The sequence below is a fragment of the Hoplias malabaricus genome, chromosome X1 (assembly GCF_029633855.1).
Source record: "Hoplias malabaricus isolate fHopMal1 chromosome X1, fHopMal1.hap1, whole genome shotgun sequence".
In the NCBI taxonomy this organism is placed as follows: domain Eukaryota; kingdom Metazoa; phylum Chordata; class Actinopteri; order Characiformes; family Erythrinidae; genus Hoplias; species Hoplias malabaricus.
In genome coordinates this window covers 19,019,938-19,039,376 of record NC_089818.1, presented here as the reverse complement: position 1 = coordinate 19,039,376, position 19,439 = coordinate 19,019,938, and the positions used below count along the sequence as shown (strand labels likewise).

Here is a 19,439-nt window from a genome sequence, read left to right as displayed (position 1 = left end):
GTCATTTAATTAAAATATTTCATTAATCTAACTATCTTCAGCTGTGAAAGGAGAAAATGTCAAGGGCTGTTGTATGCTTTTATCAAAAAGAGAATAAACTCTGGCTCACTCCTTGTTCTATATTTTATTCCAGCCATAATCCAGCTGTGCTCTGAAAAGGCAATTGTGTTTTTTTTCTTCAGTTCAGAGGCTTGTGATTATTGTAATTCAAAAGGATAAGAAAAAGTTATAAAGAAATTTTGACTTAGGTGACGAAAGACTATCACTGGGGAAGGAAAGCTGCGTTCATAGGTTCAGAGAAACCTGAAGGAGTCTTTGGTCTGTATGTTTAGTTTTCATAGCAAAAACACTGTTTCCTGTTCAACCTGTGAGATAAAGGGCAGGCACGTGAATGGAAATCATCCTCATTTGAATATGAGATTAATCACCATCTTTACTTTTTATTCTATGTAAGGCCTCAGATTTGCCCAAGCACCCGCTTCTATGAAGGGAAGGGCAATATACAGACAACAGCGTGGTAACAGCAACAAATTACCACAGCCTAGACCTTTCTGAGCACTTCGAGCTCCACAACACTTTACAACTTACATTGGATGATCTCTGTATATAGCACACAGCTTAGATCAACACTATTTCCAGTGCAGTCGCCTCATACGGACTGGGTCAGGATAAAGTTGCTGATCTTAGGTCAAATTCCACTTGCCCATTAAGTCTGGAAAATCATCATTGGAATGTAATAGACACAACATATTCAACACCATTTGACAGAGACAGACTGAATACTGAGGTTGAATATGTCGTCTTACATTGATCTGAACATAGTGATTCAATCATATTGATTTCAGAATGAATGAACAAACTGACTCGTGATATTCAATGAAGTACACACCTGCAAGTTGTCGACAAATATTTAAAAACTTTGCTAAGTGCTGTAGAAGTTCCTTCAGCATAAAAACTAAAAACAGATGACCAAATCAAATCATTATTAATGACAAAATATAACTTCACCCATCCTTGTTGCAAACTGAAAAGTATTCCAGGCTAATCAAGAAGCCCTGAGGTTAATATCATGTATCTATAATTGAGTTCACAGAGCCAGTCAATGGCAGTCTGAAACAACCATGCTTAGGTCAGTATAATAAAAGCATGGGATTGCGATACCCAGTCCTAACGGATCTCTCAATGATATTATGGTGAAATCTGAGCTGTCATCGTACACCAAATTGCTCCTAAAGGAACTAAATCACAGTGAGTGGTTGTGAGGTCAGATTAATGTAGTGAATGCAGGTGTAAATTCTTTGTCTGACCGAGGACAAATAAAGAAACCAGAGAGTGCTAATGTCACCTTTAGAACAAACGTGCTGCAAGAGTAGCACATCAGCAATTCTGAACACGAAACCTTAAGGTCAAGCATGACAAAAAACTCCAGGTCGTTCTGGTTTCCTCTCATATTCACAAAGACACACTTGTACAATTAAATGCATGCACTCTTATGTAAAAAGCACCCAAAATAAATTATTAAATTATACACACACATTAAATCATAGTGAATTTTTATGAGCTTCTAATGTGCTTTTACGTCTCTTTGGCTGCTGCTGTTATTCATGTAAGACACATTTAAAAGTAACTCTATATCTAGAATTTCTAGGAACTGTGGAGTGTTGGTTGTGGCGATGTCCCGTAGTGATATAAACACATGCTTTAGGCGTGGAGTAGTACCTGTTCAGCATGTGCAGGAGAAACTCCAGAAACTCAGAATCAGTTTTCACCAGGAGTCTTTAATAGAGCACTACTTGGATAAAATCAGGGGTAAAATCGGGGACGAAGGTTGCGGGGTGGTCACGTTCACACATAGTGCGCCTTTGGGTAAAGTTAAAGAGTCTGAGTCAAGCTGTGATTCCTAAGCTAAGGAGTCTGTGTCAAGTTGTGATTCATAAGCAACAGAGTCTGAGTCGAGTTGTGAGTCATAAGCTAAGGAGTCTGAGTCGAGTTATGAGTCATTAGTTAAAGAGTCTGAGTCAAGTTGTGGTTCATAGGCTAAGGAGTCTGAGTCAAGTTGTGATTCATAAGCTAAGGAGTCTGAGTCAAGTTGTGATTCAAAGGCTAAGGAGTATGAGTCAAGTTGTGATTCAAAGGCTAAGGAGTCTGAGTCAAGTTGTGATTCATAAGCTAAGGAGTCTGAGTCAAGTTGTGATTCATAAGCTAAGGAGTCTGAGTCAAGTTGTGATTTATAAGCTAAGGAGTCTGAGTCAAGTTGTGATTCAAAAGCTAAGGAGTCTGAGTCAAGTTGTGATTCATAAGCTAAGGAGTCTGAGTCAAGTTGTGATTCATAAGCTAAGGAGTCTGAGTCAAGTTGTGATTCATAAGCTAAGGAGTCTGAGTCAAGTTGTGATTCATAAGCTAAGGAGTCTGAGTCAAGTTGTGATTCATAAGCTAAGGAGTCTGAGTCAAGTTGTGATTCATAAGCTAAGGAGTCTGAGTCAAGTTGTGATTCAAAGGCTAAGGAGTGTGAGTCAAGTTGTGATTCACAAGCTAAGGAGTCTGAGTCAAGTTGTGATTCATAAGCTAAGGAGTCTGAGTCAAGTTGTGATTCATAAGCTAAGGAGTCTGAGTCAAGTTGTGATTCAAAAGCTAAGGAGTCTGAGTCAAGTTGTGAGTCATAAGGTCTGGAGTTGCGATTCGTGAAGATGGAGTATAGATGGCTGAAGTAAATCTCACAGTTAAAGAGGAGGCTGTGGTGCAGTCCCCTGTTTTTCCAGAACATTTCTATATTAACGTACACGTGTGAAAGGAGCAATACTGTGACCCCCTCTTATATTCTGACACACCTCCTGCCACAGTTTTACTGAAATAATTGTTAAGAATCAGCATTTTTCCTTTTTCCGGCAAATGATTTGCACCTATTTCACTGAGCTGAACATTGTACCAAATACTGAGATGAAACACCTGCTAACTACAATTCAATAAAACGCAAAACAAAAAAGAAATTGTACTTTCTTACTGCCATTCTATGACGTGCTGCACCACTCACGGTTATTAAAAGGAAAATATGGCAAAAGGCTTGTGGCAATTTCTTTAGAAGACTGTTATCTGACAGCAAAAAAAACGTGTCAAAATTAACTGTCAAATTTAAATATTTATTTATTGAATTAAATGTAAAAAAGAAATGAGATCATAAGTTAATACAATTATAACCCACAACTGTTTTCAAATGTACACACACACACACACACACACACACACACACACACAAAAGAAAACCGCTTATCCAATTTTTAAACACTTGGCACCAAGTACACCACATATTTTGTCTAAACACTTTGAAATTGCATGAAGGCACCAGAACCAGAAGAACAGGCTTCATAAAAGCCGCATATTTTCTATAAACTTTTATAGTCAGTGTTTTGCTTGTCATATAAACTTGTGTTCTTCTAAATACAAAATGAGCTGTTCTGCCACCATGACAGCCGAGCTCTGATTGGTCAATGTGATTTTAACACATTAACACATCTGTAAAGTGCAGACAACTGAGTTAAAAAACTTGCACAGCATCACTGTCTGTCAGATTCAGATTTGGTGTGAAAGACACCTTGAATATATTTCTGTTTGTTTATTATTTGTGAAAGTGAGAATAAGCCTAAACAGTACTGCTAAACAAAAACAAAAATAATATATTTGGAATTTATTGGGTAAAGGCTAAATGCATGGGAATATCTGCAACCAACCAACATCCCCAGCTAAAAGTATCACCGTATATATTCTTTTCTGCATAAATTATCAAGTCCCTTAAAGGCTAAGCGCCAGCGATATGAAAGTGTCAAACAAATAAACACAGTGGAATTTGAGTTCCTAACTTGTGTTTATTGATAGTCAGAAAACATGTTATTTCTTACTAATTCAAGGAATAAGGTTTAAAAGACCGTTGCCACCCCCCCCCCCCCCCCCCCCAACGGTGTTGGGAAACTCTAATAGGCGTCTTGCCTGTGACGTAGATGGTGGACAACAACTCTAGAAGCTGCAATTAATTTAATGCAAAATGACGAAAAGGTGTGTTGTTTTTGGCTGCAATCATTCAATGTACAGTGGGACATCTGTGCACAAATGGCCCAAAGATCCCAAAATATCCAGAAAATTGACTAAATTTGTCAACTTTAAACGGGCACTTTGGAAAGGACCATCCGCTCACTCCGTTATCTGTAGCTCATTTCACTGGCGCTTTTCCAACAATATGGGCACCAACGAAAGGTTTTCAAGAGCCTCTGTAACATGGAGGTAAACAGGGTAAGGACACTCACTTTGCCTGTTTTAGTTGGTGTTAGTTAACGTTAGCTTGACTCGCTAAACTCGGTGTCTCAGATTATACTCGGCTACGTAGCTGCATTACGGAGGTTTATAGTGTCGGATGAATTCGAGTTCGACTTCGATCACATTTACAAGAATAACTGTACATCTAAATGTGAGTTTAGCTTATTGCTAGGCTATTGTCATGAATGATGTTGGTTATTTAGCTAGATACTGTCATAACAGTCAGTCATAACGGTGTTTTACCGCAGCGTTGTTCAGCTGTTGTCCACCAGTGATGTCACGGTTGCATTCAAGAATTTCCGTAGCGAGCTCGGGTTTTTCCGTCAATTTAATAAAATTGTCAGTTTTAAAGTGAATTAAGCTGCTATTTTCATTTTAATTCATACTTATATATGTCAGTAACTAAAATAATGTGGAATATTCATGGAGGTCCATTAAGTGGTGCTTAGCTTTTAAAAACAGTGTTAAAACCAGTAAATCTCAACCCAACTTCAGTTATCAAAACTATATTAGTACGAGTATTTCAATTCTGAAGTACATGTCTGTTAGGAACCAATTTCAAACAGCCATCTTCTTGTAAACACTTACCAGGTATGAATAGGTACAACTGATATTACAGTTAGAATGAAACAGATGTAAACAGAGATTAGGTCTCCCATTCCTATAGTATATGTACTAGTAAAACAACAGCATTTTGCATCAAAGTAGTCATAATTACATCGTTTTGTCATCATTTAAACACATTTATAAGGGGCAAAACATCAACGTAGTTTATGTCCAGTTAGGCTACTTACTAGGATTCAACTGAGACAAATTGAAACACAAGAACCTAGTAACACAGTGAGACTCCTGTAGAATTCACTGTGGGTTTTCTGTCTGTGTATGTACTCAAGGTCTGAAACGTGAGCCACGGTCTGACTGTTCTAAAGTTATAAGCTGTGAATCTCTGAGCTCAGCAAGATGTTAGTATTCTTCACACAAAATTTAACGTGATTTGTGCGTGAACCCTGCAAGTCTTGCTCTGTTTTTCTGCCCGCCACCAAGCTCTCCTGTTTAGCTTTTGGACAGTCTGACCTTAAATAAACTGGACTTTGAACTTGAAATTTGACTTCAGCCAATTAGTTATAAAAGAAGTAGGAGGCAAGCCTCTTGGCAAGGTGCTCAGGAAGACACAAAGGAGAATAACCCCTGATCAACTATGGCGTTAACACACAGTAGGGCTGCAACAGCAGAATATGAATTGCGGTTGTTTTTGCACCAATATGGTTTTCATTTTTAGGAAAGAATTATATGCATCAGTGTGTCACTATATCTGTGTGTCCTCAGACATATCTGAAATCTATATCATTTGTTGAGACAAATCTGTACATATAAATAATAATAAAAAAATATATAACTTTAGCACTTAGCCAGTTTCTTTCAGAGAGAACATGCAGACTGTAGATGAGCTCCTTTAAGAAAGAGCACCAACAATAACCCTGTCATGCTGCCTCCTGCTCAGTCGATGTGGGCTTCTGTTCCTTCACAGAACAACTCGCCTCAACATTCCATTCTAGGGACAAGGAAATGGTAAACAAGTGAGTCATCCCACACAAAGCCATAATGGTCAACTCAAAGGATCGGACTGATCTCAGATCTGATTGTTCTGGGACAGACTTGCCCTCAACAACCATGCTCAGAGCCAATCGACTGACCCCGGCCCAGTGGTTATAACGGCTGCTCATCCGAACTGCCAAAAGCACCAAGAGTCATATGGTGGAGAGCGAGTAAGAGACAGAGAGAATGGGTCCACATGTTGCAGTGAACGTGCAGAGTGTCGGTTAAGGCTAAAATGGCAGCGAGGGATCAGATTTCATGTCCCTGGGGCAGTGTACATATATCTGCCTCTCAAACAAGGCACATCCTCCCACACACAAACTAATGACACACATGGGTGTATAGGCAGTGTTAGTGTGTGAGACGAAGCAAAAGCAATTACCAAAAATCTAACACTTGTGTCGCCTGAAGATGGCTCAGACAAAATGGCACTGAATAAATCAATTACACGTGTAAGCATCATCTCTGAGAGACTTTACAACACGTTTGCGCGTCGGGTCTGATTAAAGAATACAGCAACTAACCACACAAGTTTTAATTCCTTATTAGCGACGTTACACTATTTTGACTGAACTTTGACTCTACAAGAGTACATCGTTTCTGCACCCTCAGAAAAACGGTCGTCGTGGTCGTGCCCTCAAGGAGATATATTTAGTACCTTTAGTTAGTAAGCCTTTTGGTAACGAACACCACTGTTAGTTTGAAGTATACTGCTTATGTGTACTTTCCCCCATGCTCTCAGAAAAAAAAGATATTGTACATTGTTGTCACTAAAAGAACAAACAGCATAAATGTACCTTTAATAATTGGTCGTATGAAATCAACACAACTTCAAAATTTTCAATGATTACAGAATGTGCTATAATTATGTTCCCTAACTAACAATTAAGGTCATTTAATGAAAGTTCTGGTGTTATGCAAAGCCGGAGACTTTCCTTTATACAGTTAATCGAATATAGAACAGAAAGGAATGAAAGGTACTGTAGGCTACACAAACAATATATTAACTATTTAACTGTACAACTACAAAATTTGGATAGATTATAATGTACATTTTTATTTGGGCAATAAATGCTGAGGAACATGCAACGTTCTCCGGTGACAATCTACTCTCCAGTACGGAGTAAATACTTTCTCCTCTGCTACGGTCCAACCAGGGTTTTGCATACTGAGCTGGTGGATGTATCTGGAGATGTTATCACTGCCTTTTTGCTAATAATCTGATTTGCAAAGATGGCATTCAGTTGGAATCCAGAGCCGAGAAACTGGTGAGGTCTAAATTTTAAAGCAATATTAGAAGTCAGGTCAGTTGGTAACTGTATGGTAAATACGCTATATGTCCAAAGGTCTGTGCACACTTTACTGTCACAGCTGTCCACATGCACAAACTGGTTGCACAAACTCCACAGAACAGCACTGAACAACAGAATGGAATGCTCTAGAGCAACTGCACATGAGTCTATACCATGATACCATCCTTAATGGAAAGCATTTGCTTGAGGGCTTTAAAGACTTCCTGTAAAGCTGCTCTTTGGGGTGATGATGGAGCTCTAACCCGTACTTTTAGGATGACTGGTAGAGGCTTCTGTGATCCAAAACCAGTTGTTCAGCAGCCCTCACTAATGTTCTTGAGGCTGTATGCTTTATTACATACTCAAAGTACATTTAAAGCAAACATTCCAGTAGGTCACATCTTTCAGACAGTAACTGTCACGTCATTGGCTGTATGACACACTCTAGCATGCAAAGCAACCAATCAGCATTGAGCACACGACATGACCTCATAAAAGGAGGGCAATCTCCATGCTGTTATAAAGCTTTCATTTTGATCACAAGCTGAAAGGGATTCAGTGCAGTTATGCTGGAAACTCAACATAACCCAGCTGTAAAACATTCACAATCACTAGTGAATACACACTAACTGCTCTGGCAAATATGTAGCCGGGGCGTAACCCTGATGAAGCGGTGGAGTTGACTTAACATTTGTACTTGTACTGTTTTGTTTGTGTGGCTCAGAAAGCTGTAGTGTCATGTTAGACTTTACTGTACAGACCCTGAAACACATTTATATTCAGTCTATCGGTTGCTTTTATTCAAGGCAGTGATGCCCTCTGGTGCTAACAGCGCTAGTCTGCTACCAAACAGGAGAGCCTTCCATTATTGTGCATCCCAAAAACACTGGGATCCTCTGTTTTCCTGTATCTTTTTAAAAAGCATAATTTGTACAGCCCCTTTTGTGGTGCAGCTTGTAAAGATATGCCTCTTAAACTACACCATGTCCAAGCAAAACGCTCAAATTGTGCACACAGCTCATGTAATTTCCACAAAAAGGACAAAGAAGAAATAAAACGCTCTGGAGCTGCACATGAGTATAATGTCATCATGACCAATGCCAAGCAGCAGACACCTTTAGGACATGTTTGGAGTCATGTTTGTTATCCAGAATTCAACATCCAACGTTGGTATCTGACCTTGCTAATGCTCTTGTAGCTGAATGGCATTAAAATCTCTGAGAATTTACTTCTTGTTACCATTGCTTTCAAAAGAAATATGTGGGATAAGCAGATGAATTTGTCCATAAAGTGTAAATTCACATTTAAAAGGGCACATTAGTCAATCTGGCCAGAGTGCCTGTCTGTGATGTTCTATTTCACCTACCTAGCTGTCAGAGGTTTCATTTCCCAAATCCCACCCAAATCACTAGCGCTTTCGTCTGCTGGAGTTAGCGTGTCATGTGCTGATGCCACTTTTAAAAGAAATGAATTTTCTTCTATATACAGGGCATCTCAAAAAGACTTAGCAGATGGTGATGTGATTTTGGACACAATTTTACATGACATGGCCTAACAGTCACAGGCATCATCATCATCATCTTTTCCACTCATCCATTTCAGGGTAGCGGTGGCAACAGGGCTATCCTGTATCTTCAGATGAGTTGATTGCAACTGAGGGCCATATTTTCATGTTATTTATTAACAGTAGAAACAGTGAAAACTTTTGCAGTATGGTGATTCTGATGCTACAGCAGGTGATAAATCCTGCAGTTCTGAAGCATGGTGCAGACTGCACGGATAAGGCTTGCTTTCTGAAGCACAGGAGATAACAGCATTAGAGCAGCTTAGAGTCGTGCATCACCTGAGTAGGCTGAAATCTTCAGACTTAAAGAAGAAAGAACAGAGCCTTACTAAATCACTCTGATTATTACGTTTGGCTCTGGGGGAGAATGCAGCTACACCGCAGATGTTATACATTAGTAAATTAGACTATGCAAAAAAGGGCCACAAAACTAAGCAATAAACCAAACTTAGGAATAAATTATTATATTAATAATCATATATTACCACACTGCTGTTAACATAGCTCTATATGTGCCATGTACACTGTAATCTTTTGAAGTCATTATGTTATACATGCTTTTTATTATCGAGTTAATGAATGTCCAGTTTACGGGGGTGAGCAATATGGTCTGTAAATGATATTGCACCAAAATAAGGTTCAGAAGACTAGGCCTGGGCTAAAACACAATCGAAACACAAGCCTAGGACTGGACTTAGTTAATCACTATAATAGCTATCCTAATTATATTCTTCTACCCTGATTGGCACCATCCACCCATTCCATAGTACACTGGAGTACTGCAGTGCAAGTACATATATGAAAACATACAGCGTAATAAGTGAATACATACAGATCACTATTCAGTCAGTACGTCTAGGGCAGCTGAGATACAGTGATAATGGCGGGGTTCATTAAATCCCTGCTGATCGGGTGGGGGATGGGGAGGGGATCAGGACTGCTTGCGTGGCCCGAGGGTTTTGTATTGTTGCTCATGTTCTGTACTGGTCAAGGATATTCCTTGATAAATCGAAACTACATACATAAGAGGGGAAGTTTACTCTCAGGGACTTTCCAGCAATGACCAACATTACGGTATATGACAAAACACCTATGAACACACTAACAGTTTCAGTGTAGCTGGATCATCACACATCACTTATGTGGTTTAAAACAGTCTATGTATAAAACATAAAAGATTGAGATTGACTTAACTGCTCAATGTATTTAATTATGCATTTAGTTCCATAGTGAATACAGTATGTACCTTAGGTTTGGCAAGTGTGTTTCAGTGTTGGTAACAAAAACAGAGCAACGCTGTTAAATTACAAACAAAATGGTGTACATAATTATTGACCAAACTCAAATAATTAAAAAATGGTCTTGGTGTAATTTGCAACATGCCTCCCCCCACCTCTTTCCTCCAAAATTACCTTCAGAGTTGATCTTTTCCCCCTCATATTTTCTAGTAAATATTTGCAAGGCTCTGCATGACTAAACTACATATATAAATATAATAAACGACATAGGCAGCCTCTCAACTGTCCCTACACTAACTTCTCCTCCTCTTCAGAGAGAGTCTTAAGAGAGAAATATCTCGGATCTGCCACTTTTCTCTCCTCTCTCATGGAGCGGATGCCCCTGCCAGGCCAAAGGAAGCTTTTCCACGTAGTTTATTTATAGCTACTGATGTAATGACCTCCCCTACAGGGGTTTAACTCAGCAATGTGTGCGTGCCTGCCTGCGTGAATGCGTATTTGAGTGTTGGAGGGGTTTACATCTCCCTAAGCATCCCATTATACACGCACACATATACGTAAAGATGCATATATAAATATGAACACAGTTTTTTTGTTTTCATTTGTTTTATGAGAGGATTATGAGGCAGATTGCTCATAAACGAGTGTGTCATAGCTGACTGGACCCCAGAGACACTTATCAAAAGCCATCCTTAATTTTTCAACAGTCGTCAGAAGGCGCTGTACAGCTCAAGCCAGGCACATCAAAATCCCAAACGTCCAACACAATGCATGACTGGCATACTCAAACAAAACACGAACGCTTTACTGCATTAAGATTCTTGGTACTGTTGGTTCTTAAGGATGGAGGAAACAGTAATTCTCCAACAGGGCAAAGTACATCTGAACGTATGCTTACACCGAAAGTCATGGGGCTTGACAAGAATCTTACATTTATAAAAGGGATAGATTCATATCTAAAATGCGATTGGCTGGACCAGTGCAAAACATTCAAAATCTTTATAAACACATAAATACAAGCATCAGCTTCCCTGCTCCACCCAAAAATGCATCTACAGGTGCAACATTAAGGTCAGTCAAGCTTTACAGGCCATTAGCAAAAACCTAAAAAGAAGCTGAAGGTAGGAAATGGCCATTTCAATCAAATTTCATAATTAAATAAAGGACTCTAAAGCCATTTTCAGACTGACGTGTTCTCACAGCTGGTAATGTTCTCTGTGGTTTAGGCATGAATTGACATCTGTGTTGTGCGAGCGGGTGGCACGGCATGAATTCACTGTCAATTCTTTGGAACATTACCTGCTCTATTCACATATAGGCTCACTCAGACATTACCCGGACTTTGTACTAGGGGGCCGGCAGGATAAAGTCCTCAAAGTGTATTTTCCTCCTGGGAAATGTTTTCCGTTTGTGAGAGCACTGTTTGTTGCCTGACTTGGTTTTTTCTCAAACTAAATAATTTTAATTAATTTTTAATTGGATCCGACACCAAAAATCAGGCTGCTGCTCTTAAATAATCACTGTCAATAAATAAACACTGCCAAGTGTGGAACTTCCCAGTCGTTATCGTACAACACTGTTCCAAGTGCAAATCAAGAGCTTGTTGCATCTTATGTTACTAATTTATAGATATACGTTATTGATCCCAGAGGGAAATTCTAATTATTGGTGGTGTAATGTGGGAAAATGCTAAATAAAAATGGACAGTTCCAGAAATGAAAAATAAAGATTTTAATTCAATAAAAAATGATTTAATAACTCCACTATTACACAATGTTTAACAATTTTATGCATTCCTAGCCTCAAATATAGGTGACAGTGCATTACAAAAATGTATCTTTATACTCATAAGACATTTGCTTATTTTAAACTGTCCAATTTAGTAATGTTGGCTATTTTTATTACAATAAAATTTAGAACAAATTTACCATAATTGATTTAAAGGCTAAGCACCAGCGATATGAAAGTGTCAAACAAATAAATACAGTGGAATTTGAGTTCCTAACTTGTGTTTATTGATAGTCAGAAAACATGTTATTTCTTACTAAGACCGTTGGTCCCCCCCCCCAACGGTGTTGGGAAACTCTAATAGGCGTCTTGCCTGTGACGTAGATGGTGGACAACAACTCTAGAAGCTGCACTTAATTTAATGCAAAATGACGAAAAGGTGTGTTGTTTTTGGCTGCAATCATTCAATGTACAGTGGGACATCTGCGCACAAATGGCCCAAAGATCCCAAAATATCCAGAAAATGGACTACATTTGTCAACTTTAAACGGGCACTTTGGAAAGGACCATCCGCTCACTCCGTTATCTGTAGCTCATTTCACTGGCGCTTTTCCAACAATATGGGCATGTAAGGACACCAACGAAAGGTGTTCAAGAGCCTCTGTAACATGGAGGTAAACAGGGTAAGGACACTCACTTCGCCTGTTTTAGTTGGTGTTAGTTAACGTTAGCTTGACTCGCTAAACTCGGTGTCTCAGATTATACTCGGCTACGTAGCTGCATTACGGAGGTTTATAGTGTCGGATGAATTCGAGTTCGACTTCGATCACATTTACAAGAATAACTGTACCTCTAAATTTGAGTTTTGCTTATTGCTATTGTCATGAATAATGTTGGTTATTTAGCTAGATACTGTCATAACAGTCAGTCATAACGGTGTTTTACCGCGGCGTTGTTCAGCTGTTGTCCACCAGTGACGTCACGGTTGCGTTCAAGAATTTCCGTAGCGAGCTCGGGTTTTTCCGTCAATTTTAATAAAATTGTCAGTTTTAAAGCAAATTAATCTGCTATTTTCATTTTAATTCATACTTATATCTGTCAGTAACTAAAATAATGTGAAATATTCATGGAGGTCCATTAAGTGGTGCTTAGCCTTTAAGGCTGCTTATGGACCCATGGATAAAGACAGAAACCCCCCAGATCAGGACCATGTTTCTGTTCATATGTGCAAGCTAAGCTAAGCGAAGCTCTTATCGTCAGGTGATCTATTTTGCTAGCCAGTCAATAATACACAATAAGAGTTCTGGACAAAAAGTGACAGATGATAAAGATGTTACAGCCTATTATTTTTTTAAATACATAGGCTGCATAGTTTGCATAATGACAAGTTTGTTACAGTTGAAGTCTGAATACTTTTGCCTATTAATAGTAAACTGTAAATATCTGACATTATTTAGCACTGTATACTGATACTGCGTATCCCTGACTAACTCCTGACTGTGTTGTGGTACTGTGTCAAATTCTGAGAACGTGGTGCTAAGGGGAAGTCACTTGTTTAACAAGTAAGCAATGCCTTCAGTATGATCCTAAAACATTACAATATCAACAAGGATTACAGCTACTCCCTCATGTCTCCCTGGTGTAAACAAAGCTGGCTTTGATAGTTGATAATGACAAATGAAAGAAGGGTGAACCTTCATTGTACTGCCATTTTGTATGTGCTTTGTTTATGATGCTAAAGGCAAGCTGATATAACCAAAACAGATTAAAAGAACATCATTTGGAAAAAGATCAGACAAATCAAAAAAATAAAATTCATGCTCAACAAGTCTGAGACAGTGTAGGATATCCATTACTTAATCTCTGTTCTAGTATTCAATGACACGTTGTAGTACTGACTAATAACAGCTGATCTCTGAGAATGGAAGTGTGGGAGTTCAGGACCTGCTGATGTCTACAACGACTACAATTTTGTCATAGTCAGTTCATATGACTGGAATGTAATCACTTAAAGTTACCAAAAGTGTGGGGATGGATTCTCCAGACACCTAAGGAATTGATACACTGTTAATGCTGGATGCCTGAGACTGATTCTCAAAGATTTTTGTTATTTCTACAGCCTGCATATTAGTATATTCCTGTCATTTATGAAGCTGAAGCATTATACAACATTTTCCAGTTAAAAGGTCCAATTAAATATCTAATAATGAAGATTTGATATTGATTCAAAACATTTCAAGAGAGATTAGAGTATTATCCTCTCATTTTAAAGCAGATTTCAGCCAAGGTCTTTACGATATCATCATGCTTCCAAACTGGGGTCTTATATATAAGGCAGATATAAGCCATACTGCCTTAAAACATACTTATTTTAAAAAGTCTGTCTTGTCATTAATACAATCACAGGTGTAGCATCTAAAATTAATAGCTGAACATTGCTAGTGTTCAACAACACATAATCACAAGTGGAATTTACTTTAATGCAGTTATCATAGCAAAATGATTGCCAATAGTATCTGGACCACCACCTCCCTGAATTAAACAGAAGAAACTTGTGAAAGAGCTACCAGAGATCATCTCTAGAGCCTGCAATCTACACTACGGCCTGGTCCCAAATGTAGCATCATGTGCCCAAAAAGAGCCTGATATTAAACAGAAAGGTGCCTTTGGTAGATTCTCTGGACCAAAAACATTCTGTTGAATATGCTGGTGTTAACTCTTTTTTAATCTGTTACAAACCCAGCTAACAGAGCTCAGAGTGCAGTTTCAAGATCTTCAAGAGTTCAATAGTAAACCCAACCCATGCCATACACACTCAGAAGTACTGAAAGCTATTTTATGCACTATATATGTATATACGATGATATTATTTAATAAAGTCAGCTACGGTCAACTCACATCAAAATATCAGCCATAAAATGCATAGTTCTGTTTCTGAAACCTGACTGACCTCCAGGTTTACATCCAGTGCTTCTTTAAGAGCCATACCAAAATGAACTGTTACATTAACAGAGCTACTGAATTCAATGTAATGCATCAATGTGAAAGATAATTCTCAAATGACACTTAAAATGAAAAGGCACATGAAACTTTAACCTGGAGGTAAAATCCACATGTAGTGCAGAAGGAAGGCAAGTACCTGGGAAGACACCTCTGTTTGACACTGCTCTGTTATCCAAGGCTGCTTAGCAACACCCAAGCATCTTGACTCCAGTCCTTAGATACTTAGCTACAAACAACAAATATGTCTATCCCCTCCAAGCCCAATTCCCAGCAGCCTTAGCCTGGACCTTTTCCATCTCAGATACCAATAATCTCAGGTGAATTACTGGTTGGACCATATATGCAAAGTGCCTGAGACATAGAGGGATACGTAACACTATCTAGAGCACAATGCAGTCACTTCTTCTGAGGAAAGCCATTTATTACACTTAAGAGGATACTGTACTCAGTGGGGAATTGTGTTCTAGGAATCTAGTGCTCATAGTGGTCTAATGCCCTGGATAAAAGTCTGCCCTGGCACACCCTAATCAGCATCCCTTGCAGTGAATTATTTGCTGAAATACAGGCTGTTTCTTTGGCTTTGGAACTTTGCTTTCCCCAATTTATTTCTGTGATGGTTGTAAACGGGTTGCAGAGATTGTGATGCTTTGTTCTAAGGTGTAGTAGAATCCTAACAACAAATTTTTTAATTTGACACCAACTAATGACAGTCTACAAGCACTACGGCAGAAGACAAAGGAACCGATTGGGCTAAAAAGATGTGCTGCAGAGGGTTTTTTTTCTCCACAGGCAGCACTGAGGCACCTATAAGGTCCTAACAGATGGACTCCCTGTGGTTAACGTCTCATCAAAGCAGCCATGTGACACAACAGCTTACAAAGAAATTCAAAAGTCATTGTTTAGGTGAACAAAGATCATGCCAGAACCCTAAAAGTATAACATGTGCTTAGTTTATTACTGAAAAGCAAATTAAGGAGAAAAGTGTCTACTTTAACTCCACAAAGACACCATGATGGAAATCACTAATCCAAGCTCTACCACAGCTGTAACATAGCTGACCAATCAGCCTTTTATCGACTTAGTACCCGGGGTCAAACAACCAGACTTGCTTAGGCCACAACTTGAAAAAGTCCATATGGCTCGTGTTCCAGCGTAACTCCAGATAACAAACCCCATGTGATCTCAATGGCTTTTTGATCCAGTTCTTTTGGGAATAAGGTGACAACCAGAAGAACTATTTAACACACCAAATATGAAAGGAGCAACCCATCAAAATCCCAACATCCATGTTCAATTAAACACTTTAGATTACAGCTGAATCTTAAAACAATTAGGCCAACCATTATGAATATCTACAGTCATAAGAAGACAAAATCACTGTATATTAATTTATTTGCAGAATTCAGTTAATTAATTCAGGGTCTGTTTGTTCAAAATGGTGCAGAGAATTAATAATGGGGCTGGTAGGAAACTTGGATCACAACAAATAGTACAGCCACAATGCCAACACTTCAAAACTAAAACAGTGTATTCATAATCACTAAGTGTTCCATTATGTTGTTTGTGGTGGTATTAATTAATAGACATATAGCCTAGTTCCTATCATAACGCAAGCAAGTGGTTCTGACGCCTGTACCACGGTTCAGAAATGTAAAGGTAAAGAAACTTCTTGCATCACATGTCCAAACCAGAAATGATTTGAGTCTAGATATAACAGATATCCAACCAACAAAAGATGCTTCCCAGAGATAACTGTAATAAGTTATGAGAACAGCAAAGATCCAAGGTTACTATGCAATGCTAAAAGGTAGTTCTGTCAATTTCGATATTCCTGATCAATCAACAAAACCACAGACTGTTAGAATATTAATGCAATATACAGGAACAGATCAAAATTATATAGGGCAAATCAAACGTCAGTATTCTGGCAGAATACCCAGAAATATGACGTGCAACACCTCAGAGTGGTATAGCTTTTAGGGTGCTCTCAACCCTCTTTGCGACCATCCTGTGTTCTTAGGTTACACTAGTACAGGGCATCTCACATCAGACCACTCAGGGTGACTGTTCATGTTGTCACCATTTCTGTATATCATTTTTAAAATGAAGTTCCCCTTTAAAGTGAGTCTGCGTGTATAAAGAAGGCAGACAGTCCTGCTTGAAATAAATCATGGGTGGGCCTAACACAGCACTGAGTAGGGCAATATAAAAAAGTGACATAATTCACTGAACTGAGCGAAAGAAGTACAAATGCAGCTGGAGACTAACACTTCTTTCTTTCTTTCTTTCTTTCTATCTCTCTCGCTCTCTCTCGCTCTCTCTCTCTCTCTCTCTCTCTCACACACACACACAAACACACACACACACAGGAGTTACTGTAATGATGACAGGCTAAAGAAAGCCTGCGTACAGCTTTAAGAGGATGAAGAAGAGAGTATAGTCAGTCCTGTGAGGAGGAAGATCACAGCGTAAGGACTTTTATTGTGATACGACAGAAAAATTGGCAGCCAGTCGGGTTAAGTGCCACGACTGGGGGCTAAAAACCGAGGCACAACGTCCACCATTATTACCCCTTCACTGACCCCCCCACTCCCCTCCCCTCGCCCACCGTAAAACACCGAAACATCCGAATTATTTTTCGAAAATACGAATTCACTGTTCATACTCGCGCCGGTACCGATTATTGGACCGGCTACGTTTACATAGAGTCGAAAGTGGCTTTATAAAATGCGTAAACACACGGCGCTTCATAATGACCGTTTATCATTAGCACAGGCTAACGTTACCTGAGTGACCAAACCTCACCAACTTCAGCCGTGGACCCTTTTCGGTGTAACGTTACAAGACAAAGTGGGCAGAATTTTACCCAACACAAACAGAACCACAAGCATTCGGAAAGCAAACTTTTCCGACTTCATTTCTAAGGCCATAACAATAATACATTTAGTAATATATTTAATAACAACAACAACAAGAGCGACCTGGCACTCGCATCACAGTTCAAGCCAATCAAGGGCTGAAACGTTAGCAGGCTAATGTTAACTTGCTAGCGTTTCGGGAGAGGGGGGGACAGCGCAAAATTTAAACTTTGAAGACAAGAAGGAGCCAAAAAACCACACCGGCAACGTTCGGGACTCCAAATAGACTCGTTTGGATGAGGGAGCGATATGAGGCGATTCGGTAGATACCGCGAATAGACCCTCAAAAGAAGCCCAACTCCCTCAAGTGACTCTCTGTAACTTGTTTGTGCGGCGGCGTTTACATCGGCTCCATGTCGGTAAAACGGGAAACGCCAAAACTGCCACAAAAATACACTTTCAAAAGGCGTCTTTGAAAAACTTTAATGCACAACCACGACCATTTGTACTGGTTTAATCCCCCCGATCATTCGCCTTGGACGTGTTAATTGCTGCTTTATTTTTCTGTCCTGAAGAAAAAGTGCACTTCGAAACAGACACATTATCGTTAATGTGACGCCGCTGTACAAATATATACATACACACGGACAGGGGGAGGAAAATCGGGGACTCTCTTTAAGACTTAAATCCGAATAAAGCGGATTCTCCCCGAGAGAGATAGAGATAGATAGATAGACAGACCCCCCTCTTCCTCCTCCTCTTCCTCCTCTTCGTCACAAAACTTCACACACGGCTTTGCTTTCTTTCTTTTCTTTTCCACTCACCGGCTTTTGCTGGAGGTTTTGAGTGTCACTTAAGTCTGATTTTTCGACGTAATCGCGCACACACTCACACTTACACACATACATACACACACAAAAAAAAATCCCGGGGATACCCTCAGCCCTCCCCGCTCCGCCGCCTCGGCTCCGCTGCCAAATAATGCGCCTCACACACATGGAGCCGCGGCGTCAGCGCAGTGGGCATGCGCGCAGCTGCGCGTGCACGCACACGCGCGCGCACACACTATAACTGACCACCACTAACACCAGTACAATACTCACAGAGCACTTTCACTGACCACCACCAACACCAGTCCAACACTCATAGAATACTATCATTGACCACCACCAACACCAGTACAACACTCACAGAGCACTATTACTGACCACCACCAACACCAGTCCAACACTCACAGAGCACTATCACTGACCACCACCAACACCAGTCCAACACTCACAGAGCACAATCACTGACCACTACTAACGCCAGTTCAACACTCATAGAGCACTATCACTGACCACTACTAACACCAGTCCAACACTCACAGAGCACTATCACTGACCACTACTAACGCCAGTCCAACACTCACAGAGCACTATCACTGACCACCACCAACACCAGTACAACACTCACAGAGCACTATCACTGACCATTACTAACGCCAGTTCAACACTCATAGAGCACTATCACTGACCACTACTAACACCAGTCCAACACTCACAGAGCACTATCACTGACCACTACTAACGCCAGTCCAACACTCACAGAGCACTATCACTGAACCACTACTAACGCCAGTCCAACACTCACAGAGCACTATCACTGACCACCACCAACACCAGTACAACACTCACAGAGCACTATCACTGACCACTACTAACACCAGTCCAACACTCACAGAGCACTATCACTGACCACTACTAACGCCAGTCCAACACTCACAGAGCACTATCACTGACCATTACTAACGCCAGTCCAACACTCACAGAGCACTATCACTGACCAACACCAGTACAACACTCACAGAGCACTA

General features: G+C 39.8%; 1 protein-coding gene across 5 annotated transcripts in view; it reads right to left on the bottom strand.

Moving 5' to 3' along the window:
- Positions 1-18,527, bottom strand: part of LOC136675761 (transcriptional repressor p66-alpha-like) — a 38,192-nt gene extending 19,665 nt beyond the window's left edge. For 4 of the 5 annotated variants that reach the window (XM_066652506.1, XM_066652509.1, XM_066652508.1 and 1 more), the window contains exon 1: positions 18,409-18,527. The gene's annotated coding sequence lies outside the window, so the exon portion shown is untranslated. Of the gene's footprint in view, positions 1-17,512; positions 17,593-18,408 lie in introns of those variants that run through there. The other variant, XM_066652507.1, reaches the window with a different exon arrangement.
- Positions 18,528-19,439: the final 912 nt, after the last annotated feature.